Source organism: Mytilus trossulus, chromosome 4 (assembly GCF_036588685.1).
Source record: "Mytilus trossulus isolate FHL-02 chromosome 4, PNRI_Mtr1.1.1.hap1, whole genome shotgun sequence".
NCBI lineage: Eukaryota > Metazoa > Mollusca > Bivalvia > Mytilida > Mytilidae > Mytilus > Mytilus trossulus.
This window is the reverse complement of record NC_086376.1, coordinates 62,242,923-62,255,132: the sequence shown is the minus strand read 5'-3', so window position 1 is coordinate 62,255,132 and position 12,210 is coordinate 62,242,923.

Genomic DNA, 12,210 nt, shown 5'->3' with positions numbered 1-12,210 from the left:
CCTTCATCCACGACATAAGCCAGAAATGAGTAGTGGTTTTGCTAATTAATATTCATAATATGTAAATGAGAATTGTACCACTTGATATTAGTTTGAACTGGACTGGCTTGATAGGCTTGAAATCATTAAAATCTTTAAAACACGGATATTATAAGTTGCCCGTCACAGAGTCCTTACTTACAATCACTTTGATATTTCCGTAAAGTTGTTAGACGGTCAAAATCAAAACAATGAATGCGAATTTAGTGAATTTTTCGTGCTTTCGTGAGTTTATTCTTCTTGAAATAGTGACATTTTAATTTAACGTGGGAACCTAGAGTTCAACGACTACACATACAAGGTTTGGACTTGTTTATTCTTTGGAAATTCAAGTTTCAAATTTCACCCCGGCAACCTGTATTTGTAATGACCTTGTAAGCCAATTTTCAACATAAAGTTTGCAAATTTGACGTTTCAGCCATTTAAGCCTGTATTTTACACTGCACTGTTAAAAGCCTCTCGCTTCGATTTTTAGAATAGTTCAGATACCTGAATTTTTTCAACAACAGTCATTATGTTTCGTTTAAATGATGTATATTGTTGTGTATATTCATTTTCTGCCCCCGCAACCTGTCTATCACTCAAATTAGAATTAAAACAGACATTTTTTCAAAATTCCCTATCATTTTAATGTAATTTCCATGACCCGCATCCGATTTCTTAAGTATAATATTCGAATAAGCAAAGTGGCGTTAATTTCTGGATATGAAAATTGGTACCCACAAAAATAAATGAATCCACAGTACTAGAATATGAATTAAAGATATGGGGCTAATATAAATGAAACATTGAAAATCCTTGATTAAGTAGAGATTAATATAAGATATGCATTAATACATGTCTGTGTAGTGTGAAACATATTTAAATAAGAATAATGTGGTATGATTGCAAATGAGACAACTCACCACTAAGGTTCAAATGAAGTCGACGTAAGCAATTGATCTTTAACAATGAGAAAAACCCTTATCCTATAGTCTGCTATAAAAGGCTGCAACATTAAATTCTTCTCCAAATCGTATAAGATCAGGCCCTGAAGTCATACAAAATTTTCTCAGTGCCCGGAGAAAAAAAATCGTGGTCGAAAATTGAAATCCAGCATTTTGATTGGTTGATATGTTGATTTTGGAGTTTGCGTAAATAACTGACTCGAAAGTTTAATTACTTCAAGGCCAGTTTTCAAGTAGGTAAATCAAACATTGTTCCATTTTTTTTCTTTCATTTTTCTCCCTGTATAATATAAACCTTGTATAATTAACGTTAAAAACTTTTTTTTCAACTCTAGTTTTGATCCATCTACCACAAAATATTTATGACAAACATTATCTGCCAATCAGAAGAGCATATAACTTCAGTGTTATACAGAAAGCTTACTTGTAGGGGTAAATTCAGTAAATTAAAAATTGCACTTTCCCAAAGAGTTTTAGGTAAAATCCCGAGAATCTTACATCTTAGAAATTTGACTGAGTGTAAGGATGTTTGGAAATATGTATGAATTTTCTGACATACTAGTACTTGAAATTGTATATAAGAGATAAAAACAAATTCAGTATGTTAACTGTACAAACAAACAACAGACACCAACTGTGTCAGTTATATTGTTTAATTCATTTTTACTGAGAGAAAAATTTGATTAATTGATTATTCAGTGGTTGTTTAAACGTCCAGTGGCAAAAGTTTCATGCATATTAAGTTTTCTTAACTAGTTCTAATTAATTTGTACGAATCAAATTTTCTGACAAAATAATATCTTTTGCTCTAAATTAACATATAAAATACGATTCTGATAACAATGGATAATATAAGGAACATTTGTAACTTACATAAAAAAAGAAATTTTGATTGTTTAATCAGTTGTTTTTGTCAGGTCGCTCGTGTCAGTGGGATCTCTGATTTTCGGCAATATCAAGGAAAAACCGACACGTTCTAAATAATGTTCAACTACTAGGACTCATTTATTGGTGAAATTAAACTAATATGTCCTGTTGATAAGTATATATGTACATAAGTACAAAAATTTGCAGTGCATGTTAACATACAAGAATCAAATACTTTCTGCTATGCTTGTAGTGAATACGAAAACAGCTTACTAATTTTTTAGATATATACATATAAACCCATCAAAGTGAAAAATTATATAACATGAAAATAAAAATACATAGATCATTCATTTATTGCAATCAATTATATCAAACATGTAGTTGAAATAATTTCTAGAACCAGTCACTGTCTATAGATATAATGCGTCGGACATTGGATGCATAAAAATAAGATTTAGATTTTTTCCTGTATGAAATAAAATTAGTTTAGGGTTTCGCGGAACACAATGTCTCGCCTTCGTTTGCCGTAAACTTGAACTCTCAGGCTGAACTTTAATCAAGACACTATGTTTTGATTGTTAGGAGCTTCTGTCTAAGTTCAGAAATATTTCCGGTGCCTATAAAATAGCCGACTTCAATTTAGTTATTTGAATCTGAGCTGGCAAAATAACATATTATCTATTATGCTGGTATCGACAAAACAGCTACAAGTATTGCCTTTAATTACAATGCATATCAATTTTAAATCATGACTATTCTAAATATAATAGCTTTGAGAATCGTGTAAAAAGCGTTCCTTGTTCATTCGTCAATGAATCATTCAACGTGCGTGTATCGTGTATTTATCCTTCATCGTGCATAGTGCGTGTATCGTGTATTTATCATTCATCGTGCATTGTGCGTGTATCGTGCGTTCATCATTCATCATTCATTTTGCGTTAATCCTTCGTGTAACGCTCATCGCTCATCGTGCGTGTATCGTGTATCGTGCGTGTATCGTGCATTCACCGTGCGTGTATCGTGCGTGTGGTCAGTTTGAATTTTAGAAGGTCTGTACCACCTTTAGCAATGCATGTACACTGATTCACATTATGTCATGGTTGACCTATGTTTAATCTTATTATTGGACTTTAACAAAATGATAAATGTTATAATCCACTTTTTCCTTTCCAGAAACAAGTTGGCAAAGATATATATCACATGCATAGGAAGAGCAATGGAAAATAACATTGAAGCAGAATTATGAAACAGTTATTAAAAAAACCAATTAAATTGAGAGAGAGAAAAACACATTTTTTTACTTTTTAATGCTGTTCATTCTTAAGATTACTGTTTATTGTATTTCGATGGAAGTTATTGCAGTTGATAAGAAGATAGAACAAAAATTTGAGTTCTTCAGCTTGTTTTATTCAGTCAATAAAAATTAATTTTGAAAAGCAAACCATATATGTTCAAAAATCAAAAAGGTTAATGATATACCAAATGACCTCCGTCAGACATTAATCAATCTGTTGGAAATCTTTCTTTAAATTTTTATGCTTATTTTACAAAATGTACCTTTGTTTGTATGTCTGTAAGATTCAAATCAATCAGAGATTTCTGAGGAACTACAAACCAAGAGTTTCTGAAAGTCATCAGTCCTCATGTGAACATGCTATACTGAGTAATGTAGTTCTCACCCTTTCAACTCCCCGTTAACGGGATACCTAAATATTGTAGCACTAAATTTCATATATTCTTTTCGTAAAATACGCTCTGCAGTTTTATAGGAAAGAGTACAAGTGTTATGCATACATGTATTTAAGTTACTATTCACAATACACTCATTACAAGTGAATGAAATTGCAGCATGATTAATGTATACAAAAAAAAATAATCTGTCAATAAATGTATTTAACCATTAAAAATCTTACATTGAGCATATGATTGGAAATTTATTTATGAGAAGCTAGACTAAAAAAAGTGGTCGTATTCTGAATATTCGCTCAGCTCACAGTAAAAGGAGAAAAACATACACTGTTCAGTCTGAAGGTACCTGTTCATGTAGGGGGACATGTCTTATAGCAGATTCTCTCCTTGTGGTGAACTAGCATGTTAAAAAGGAGCTCAGTGCATTATTGGTCTAGTTCTGTACAAAATATGTTAATTACATTGTATTTATATCTGAGTATCATGTCCTCTTCCTGCACTTAACTTGCCACTAGATCACATAACATCAATCCATCCACCCATCTTCTCAAAAGTAAAATATCGAGTTCCAATGTTCAATATGTTCTGATTTGACTCAAGCAAGATATAGAATCATTTTCAAAACAGTGTGGTCCTGGCCATTGATTGACGACCTAAATTATCCCATTGACTGGGACAGATTAGGTGAAAGTTTGTCGGTAACAATCACTGCTCACTATGTACTTTTTAAAGACACTGAATCTGTGGGGTCACCAAAGGTTCTCAACACCTAAATAAAGCAATTCGAAAAACGAATCCGGAATAATACGATGTGTTGATTTATATCAATAATATAAATCAAAACATAAAGGTTATTCTTGAATAATTTTTCGAATTATTTTATTATTCAAGGCGTTAAGAACCTTTGGTGACCCCACAGTTTAAATTCTATAATAAGTAAGAAGTGAGCAATGGTCGTTACAGACAAACGCTCACCTAATCTGTCCCAGTCAATGGGATAATTTAGGTCGCCAATCAATGGCCAGGACCACACTGTTTTGAATATGATTCTAAATACATGTAATATGGTATTGTCAAATAGAAGTATTAATAAGTATTATAAACAAAAACCTTGTAGACCACACAAGATGCAATTCTGACAATAAATATGACATAAAGCCAGAATATTTAATAAAAAAAAGCTAAAGTAACTGTCGAAGAGCTGGATCTAAAGCTGAACCACTTCAGGACAACAAAAATCAGAGAAATAAAAAAAAACATAACGAAAACATTAACATATCACGATAAAGAAAATGACAGGAAATGGGGTAAGTGTCAAAGAGAACAATTAACCAACTCCAAATATACAAAACAACTAGGCATCACTATACAGATACAGTCTGATTTAAAAAGTGTTATAATGAAACAGTACTGAAGAAATTAGTAACGAAACACTACTTACGAAATCAGTACTGAATCATTACTGACGAAATCAGTACTGTCAAAATCAGTACTGAAACAGTACTGTCAACATCAGTACTGAAACAGTACTGACAAAATCAGTACTGAAACAGTACTGTCAAAATCAGTACTAAAACAGTACTGTCAAAATCAGTACTGAAACAGTACTGACAAAATCAGTACTGAAACAGTACTGTCAAAATCAGTACTAAAACAGTACTGTCAAAATCAGTACTAAAACAGTACTGTCAAAATCAGTACTGAAACAGTACTGACAAAATCAGTACTGATTTCATTGAAAGTATAACATTATAAGTTTTCAGTCTTTCCTTACAGTACTGATATGCACGAGGGTAGAAATGTACCAAAAAAGTGTGGGTAAATTATTGGTAGTGTAAGACTGTGTAAATGAACAGATTGACAATTTTCCCAAGTTATAAACTCAAATTTTATATTTGTCTGTGATTCAGATATTTAGCATTGCGTATGAGTGTCTTAAAATTTAGTTTAGTTAAACTTAAGATAGAGTGCTGAAACAAAAATTGGAAGGATGGGCAAGGGTAGCACTTCAGTGACTTAATGTAGGGAACAGCAAAAAAAATTGTCATAAGCATGCCCCAATCATAATTCTAAGTATGATTGAAATAACCTTGCACTTCACAACTAATCCCTGCCAAACTGTTTACTACTGTTCAAATACTTCATGAGAAAATTGTTAAAATCTTTTAACTTCATTCAACATGTAGCAATATTCAAGGGATTGCCAAAAAAGATTAGGTGTCTTCCATATCAGAAAAGATCTAACAGGTTTAACCTCTTTTACTGTCAAACTGGTGATGAACATTTTTCTTTTTTATACAATGTAGTACATGAACTGCAGGGATGTGTGATGAAAAGTATAAAGTTTATTTATTTGACCTTTTTACCTTTTTTTGATTCGAGCGTCACTGATGAGTCTTTTTTTAGACAAAACGCATGTCTGGCGTATATACAAAATTTAGTCCTGGTATCTATGATGAGTTTATTCAATATGAAATACATGAATTCAATGATTGTCACACAGGAAGGTGTCTGACAGACCTTACATGTTACAACTCATCCATTTTAAACTGATGACTAAAAATGAAGTCATATTGTGAAGTGGTACCTGAGCAATGTGTTACAGAAATAATTGTTGGACACTTAAGAAAGACGTTGTGAATGCAAGTTAACCCCAATTGTTTACAAGTAGGGGTATGAAATAGTATGATATACAAGGTCATATCTTTAAAATCATAAAAGAATATAGTTAACATCTCTTCCACTTTGCACATATTTTTATGGAACGCCACGACTGCCTTATGTTAATAATCAGCATTATACGCAGTGTTCACAGTATTATATGAAGTGATCACAGCATTATATGTAGTGCTCACAACATTATATGAAGTGATCACAGCATTATATGCAGTGCTCACAGCATTATATGCAGTGTTCACAACATTATATGAAGTGCTCACAACATTATATTAAGTGCTCACAGCATTATATTAAGTGCTCACAACATTATATTAAGTGTTCACAACATTATACGTTTTTTGTTGTATGATGAGATTTATGTATGATGAGATTTATGAATGATGAGATCATTCGGTAAACTTCGTTTTTTAGCGGAAATTACCGAATCCATAATTGGTAAATTACGGTAAATTAATGCCCAGCAAACAAATTTAAACAGTTATTATTATATATGTGATCATTAAGGCAGTATACAATATTTAAAACGGATTGAAATAAGTAAATTAAGAAGTATGATCAATTTAACCCAAGTTTATTCCACACCAGGGCATTTTAAACTTATTTTGAGGATTAGTTTCACCATATTCACAACTTAATATGTATATATATTTACTAGAACACATCCGTGATATCGCGGGTCTGTGACTGAATTAAAGAATATAACTATGTGTAAGCCTTATTTTAGTATTGGTATTGTCATCTGATAAAGTCATGCCGATTATAAGATGAAGTTTTCTCTGCTTTTAACATCTTTCTGTTTGAACCCGTCGACCTGGAACTTGTCAATTTAATATTGGTATTATTGATTTTGTTTGGAAAACAAAAGTCTCTGGAAAGGAGTATTTTTTAATCAACAGTTTTGTCCTTTATGAGTTATGAATAAAATTGAATCTTTGATTCGCTGTTTTACGTCTAACAAATTGAAAACTGTACATGCTGTACCTATACGCCTTATTTTAAGTCCAGATTTTTATTATTCGTATTGTCATCTTAGAAAGTCATACTGATTAAAGTACTACAATCGGGAACAATGTGACAATGATTGAATTAAGAAGTTTCAACCCTGTGATTACGACCCGTGTATATAGCAAAATCTTAAATACAGCGTTTCGTGGTACTCCTGTCAAGATTCAAGATTCTTTATTTCTTATAAAACCAAGTAAATGGTACAAAGAAAGATATTTTTACATACAAAAACATACTGATTTTGCGCATGACAAGTTTGCACAAAAACGAGCAACAATAATGACAGATTGTTGATCAACCTGGAGAACATACTTCTATATTGATAATTCTAATTAATTTACACAAATTTTTCAATACACAAATATTTTTTGAAATAAACAAACTGCCGAATTTCAGATCCTGTCAGATGCGGAACGTACAGATAATGTAATAGTTAACAGTTAACAGGTGAATATATTATTGGTATCGATTCGACCCGGAACTTCTTAATTATTGGCAATATTAATTATGTGGAAAACAAAAGGGTCTGGAGTGATGTTATTTTTAATCAACAGCATGGTACTATATTAGTTATATATACTCTCAGATCAGTACTTATAGTGTCTTTTTATTGTTGGGATATACAAGTACCCGCCAACATGCACGTTCACTCTATTTTCTTGTTAGATCATATGTATTTATATTTGTACCCATCTAATGAGTTAATATAAAAAAAGAAGATGTGGTATGATTGCCAATGAGACAACTATCCACAAAATACCAAAATGACACAAACATTAACAACTATAGGTCACTGTACGGCCTTCAACAATGAGCAAAGCCCATACCGCATAGTCAGCTATAAAAGGCCCCGATACGACCATGTACAACAATTCAAACGAGAAAACTAATAAGCCTTTTACAACTGATTTTCATAGTTCGTTCTTATGTTGTTCTGTTACGCCACTGTCCCAGGTTAGAGGGAGGATACCAACATCCCGCTAACATGTTATAACCAGCCACATTTTGCATATATGTGGCCGTCCCAAGTCAGGAGGAGCCTTTATTTCAGTGGTTGTCGTTTGTTAATTAATGTGTTATATACATGTTAGTTTTTCGATCGTTTGTTTGTACATAAATTAGGAATATTTTTCGTTTATCATTTCTGGCCTTCTATAGCTGAATATCCGGTATGGGCTTTCCTCATTGTTGAAGGTCGTACTGTGGCCGTTTAGCTGTTTAAAATTTCTGTGATGTCATTTTGTCTCTTGTGGAAAGTTGTTTCATTGGCAAGCATACCACTTTTATATATATACATGTATGTACCGTGCAAACTGACGAACAAACGTAGTAAACGTTTTATTCATCCCCACAAACTCAACTTTCATAAGAGATGATAACTTTAAATGAAAATGTTAAACAGGGTCTTGAAAGGGTAAATTTTTCTATGAAAGTTTAAATTTCTATATAAGACTGCTGATCATATTTAGAAGACAATCTTAGTACTTGCCGTGCTAAAAAGCGTGTAAAAAAATGGAATAATTGATGTAAAGTTATGTTCAACACCTACAGTGAAATGCTTTAAACTGCATTTTCCATATCTGTTAGATACTTATTCATGTAAAAATGCCAAATTCTGAAAATCGATGCCAAAAATGACTCTATCATGACATATATCAGCTAGCGTAATATGGCACTTATGTGTTATAGAAAGCTGACTGTTTTATTTAAAAGGTAATTAAGCTTTTTAAAACTGAGTACGGACTATAAAGTGGCACCTTGCTAAATTTCTTCAGTAGGAAATGAACTCGAGAATATATCATACAAATTTTCCTACGATATTTCATTAAATAAACTTTTTATTATTTAACTTACATTTTGCCATTCGTATTTCTTACGACGAACAGAACTACTTCAATCATTCACCTCTCAGTTTCATCTTTTCCTTACTTATTTCAATCAGTTTTAAATATTGTATGCTATACCTTATGAAAACATGATTTTAATAACTTTTTAAATTTGTTTGCTGGGCATTACCGTAATTTACCAATTATGGATTCGGTAATTTCCGCTAAAAAACGAAGTTTACCGAATGATCTCATCATTCATAAATCTCATCATACATCAATCTCATCATACAACAAAAAACGTATAATGTTGTGAACACTTAATATAATGTTGTGAGCACTTAATATAATGTTGTGAGCACTTCATATAATGTTGTGAACGCTGCATATAATGCTGTGAGCACTGCATATAATGCTGTGATCACTTCATATAATGTTGTGAGCACTACATATAATGCTGTGATCACTTCATATAATGCTGTGAACACTGCGTATAATGCTGATTATTAACATAAGGCAGTCGTGGCGTTCCATATATTTTAACTATAAAGGTATTAGGCAGGGATCATGCATTTTAAGATTCCGTTTTCATACTTTAGTTTGTCTCAATCAATTTTTAAAAACTTATATAAATGCTTAAAACAACAAAACTCAGATCAGTATGAATTTCAAAGGTAGCTTAACTTATACCATTCCTGAGTTATGTCCCTGTAAAACTCCTTTTATAAAGTACAAGAAGCTGTCTGAGCGACAGCAAACTGGATTTATTTACATTTATTTATTTTTCAATATCACAGGAACCCCAACTGCTGAATGGTGAAAGTGTAAATCATCAATATCAAATTTGACCTCTATTTTGTCATCAGTAACAATATACTCAAATTTGAAAAGCTTTGGTTGAATGGTTTATGGGTAAATGCAACATGACTGGAAACACAATTTTTCAATCTTTCAAGAACCATAATTCCTGAACAAAAAAAGTGGAAATCGCCATCATTAAGCTTTACCTCAATTTTGTCATCAGTAACAACATATTTAAATTTGAAAAGCTTAGGTTGAACGATTCATGAGTAAATACATGGACACGACTGGAAACAACATTTTTCAATCTTTCAAAAACCATATAACTCCTGAAGGGTAAAAATCAAAATCATCCTTATTGAACTTGACCTCCATTTTGTCATCAGGAACATCATGATAAAATTTTAAAAGCTTTGGCTGAACAGTTCATGACTAAATGCAAGGACAGGACTGGAAACACCATTTTTATAAATCTTTCAAGAACTAAAACGATAAAAGTCAAAATTGTCATTATTGAACTGGACCTCCAATTTGTTGTCAGTAACAACATATTGAAATCTTGAAAGCTTTGGTTGAATGGTTGATGAATAAATGCACAGACCACATTTGGCTGCTGACCACCCATCCGCAATAACCTGTTAAAAATACAAGAGACAAGGACACACAACACCTGCTAGACAGACATGTACACATAACAATCCTTCAATACAACAAACATAGTTGACCCTTTGCTTATAGTAAAAGAAAAATAGACCAAAACACAAAAATGTAACACTGAGCAATGAACCTGAAAATGAGGTCAAGGTCAAATAAAACTTGTGAGACTGACATGTACATCATAAAATATGTCTATACACCAAATACAGTTAACCTATTGTATATTATGTAAGAAAAAAAGATCACAAAACACAACCAGATGCTCCGCAGGGCGCAGCTTTATACGACTGCAGAGGTTGAACCCTGAATGGTTTGGGCATGAATGGACACAACATTCAAGCTGAATCCAGCTCTAAATTTGGATTGTGATTAAATAGTTGACTCAGCATAGGTTTCTGACACAGAATGAATGTGTTCTAATGAACTTAAAATTTTTGTTTTCTCTTAGAGCAATTCACTATGCTGTTGAATATTAATCCTCTCAAAAAAATGTTTGAAGAAATTTTCTTTTTATTTATGAAATTTCAAATGAGAAAAATTGAACCCAATTTTTTAATCACATCCCCCTTTCCCTTATTCCAAAACTAATTTCAATTAAAATATTCTAATGGAGTTTGCAACAATTACTACTCATTTAAATACATCATAAAATATTAAGATGTAAAAAAACTGCTTGTTATCAATGAATGGTAAAGATTATTTAAATTTATCAGTTGGTAGTAAAAAGTGAATATACATTGTATATTGTATATAACAAAGATTTAAGTTGATTCTGGACAAAGAAAGATAACTCCAATTAAAAAAAATTCTTGCAGATATTTCTTGCTTACTATACTGGACAAAGAAAGATAACTCTTAATTAAAAAAAAATTTGCTATTTCACAATATTGTGAAATTAGATATTTCTTGCCATTGCACAATACTGTGCAATTGAAAAGACTTGCTATTGCACAATACTTAATATAATAATTTTAGATCCGGATTAGGACCAACTTGAAAACTGGGCCCATAATCAAAAATCTTAGTACATGTTTAGATTCAGCATATCAAAGAGGCCCAAGAATTAAATTTTTGTTAAAATCAAACTTAGTTTAATTTTGGACCCTTTGCACTTTAATTTAGACCAATTTTAAAACTGGACCAAAAATTAAGAATCTACATACACAGTTAGATTTGGCATATCAAAGAACCCCAATTATTCAATTTTTGATGAAATCAAACAATGTTTAATTTTGGACCTCGATTTGGGCCAACTTGAAAACTGGGCCAATAATCAAAAATCTAAGTACATTTTTAGATTCAGCATATCAAAGAACCCCAAGGTTTCAATTTTTGTTAAAATCAAACTAAGTTTAATTTTGGACCCTTTGGACCTTAATGTAGACCAATTTGAAAACGGGACCAAAAATTAAGAATCTACATACACAGTTAGATTCGGCATATTAAAGAACCCCAATTATTCAATTTTGATGAAATCAAACAAAGTTTAATTTTGGACCCTTTGGGCCCCTTTTTCCTTAACTGTTGGGACCAAAACTCCCAAAATCAATACCAACCTTCCTTTTATAGTCATAAACCTTGTGTTTAAATTTCATAGATTTCTATTTACTTATACTAACGCTATGGTGCGAAAACCAAGAAAAATGCTTATTTGGGTCCCTTTTTGGCCCCTAATTCCTAAACTGTTGGGACCGAAA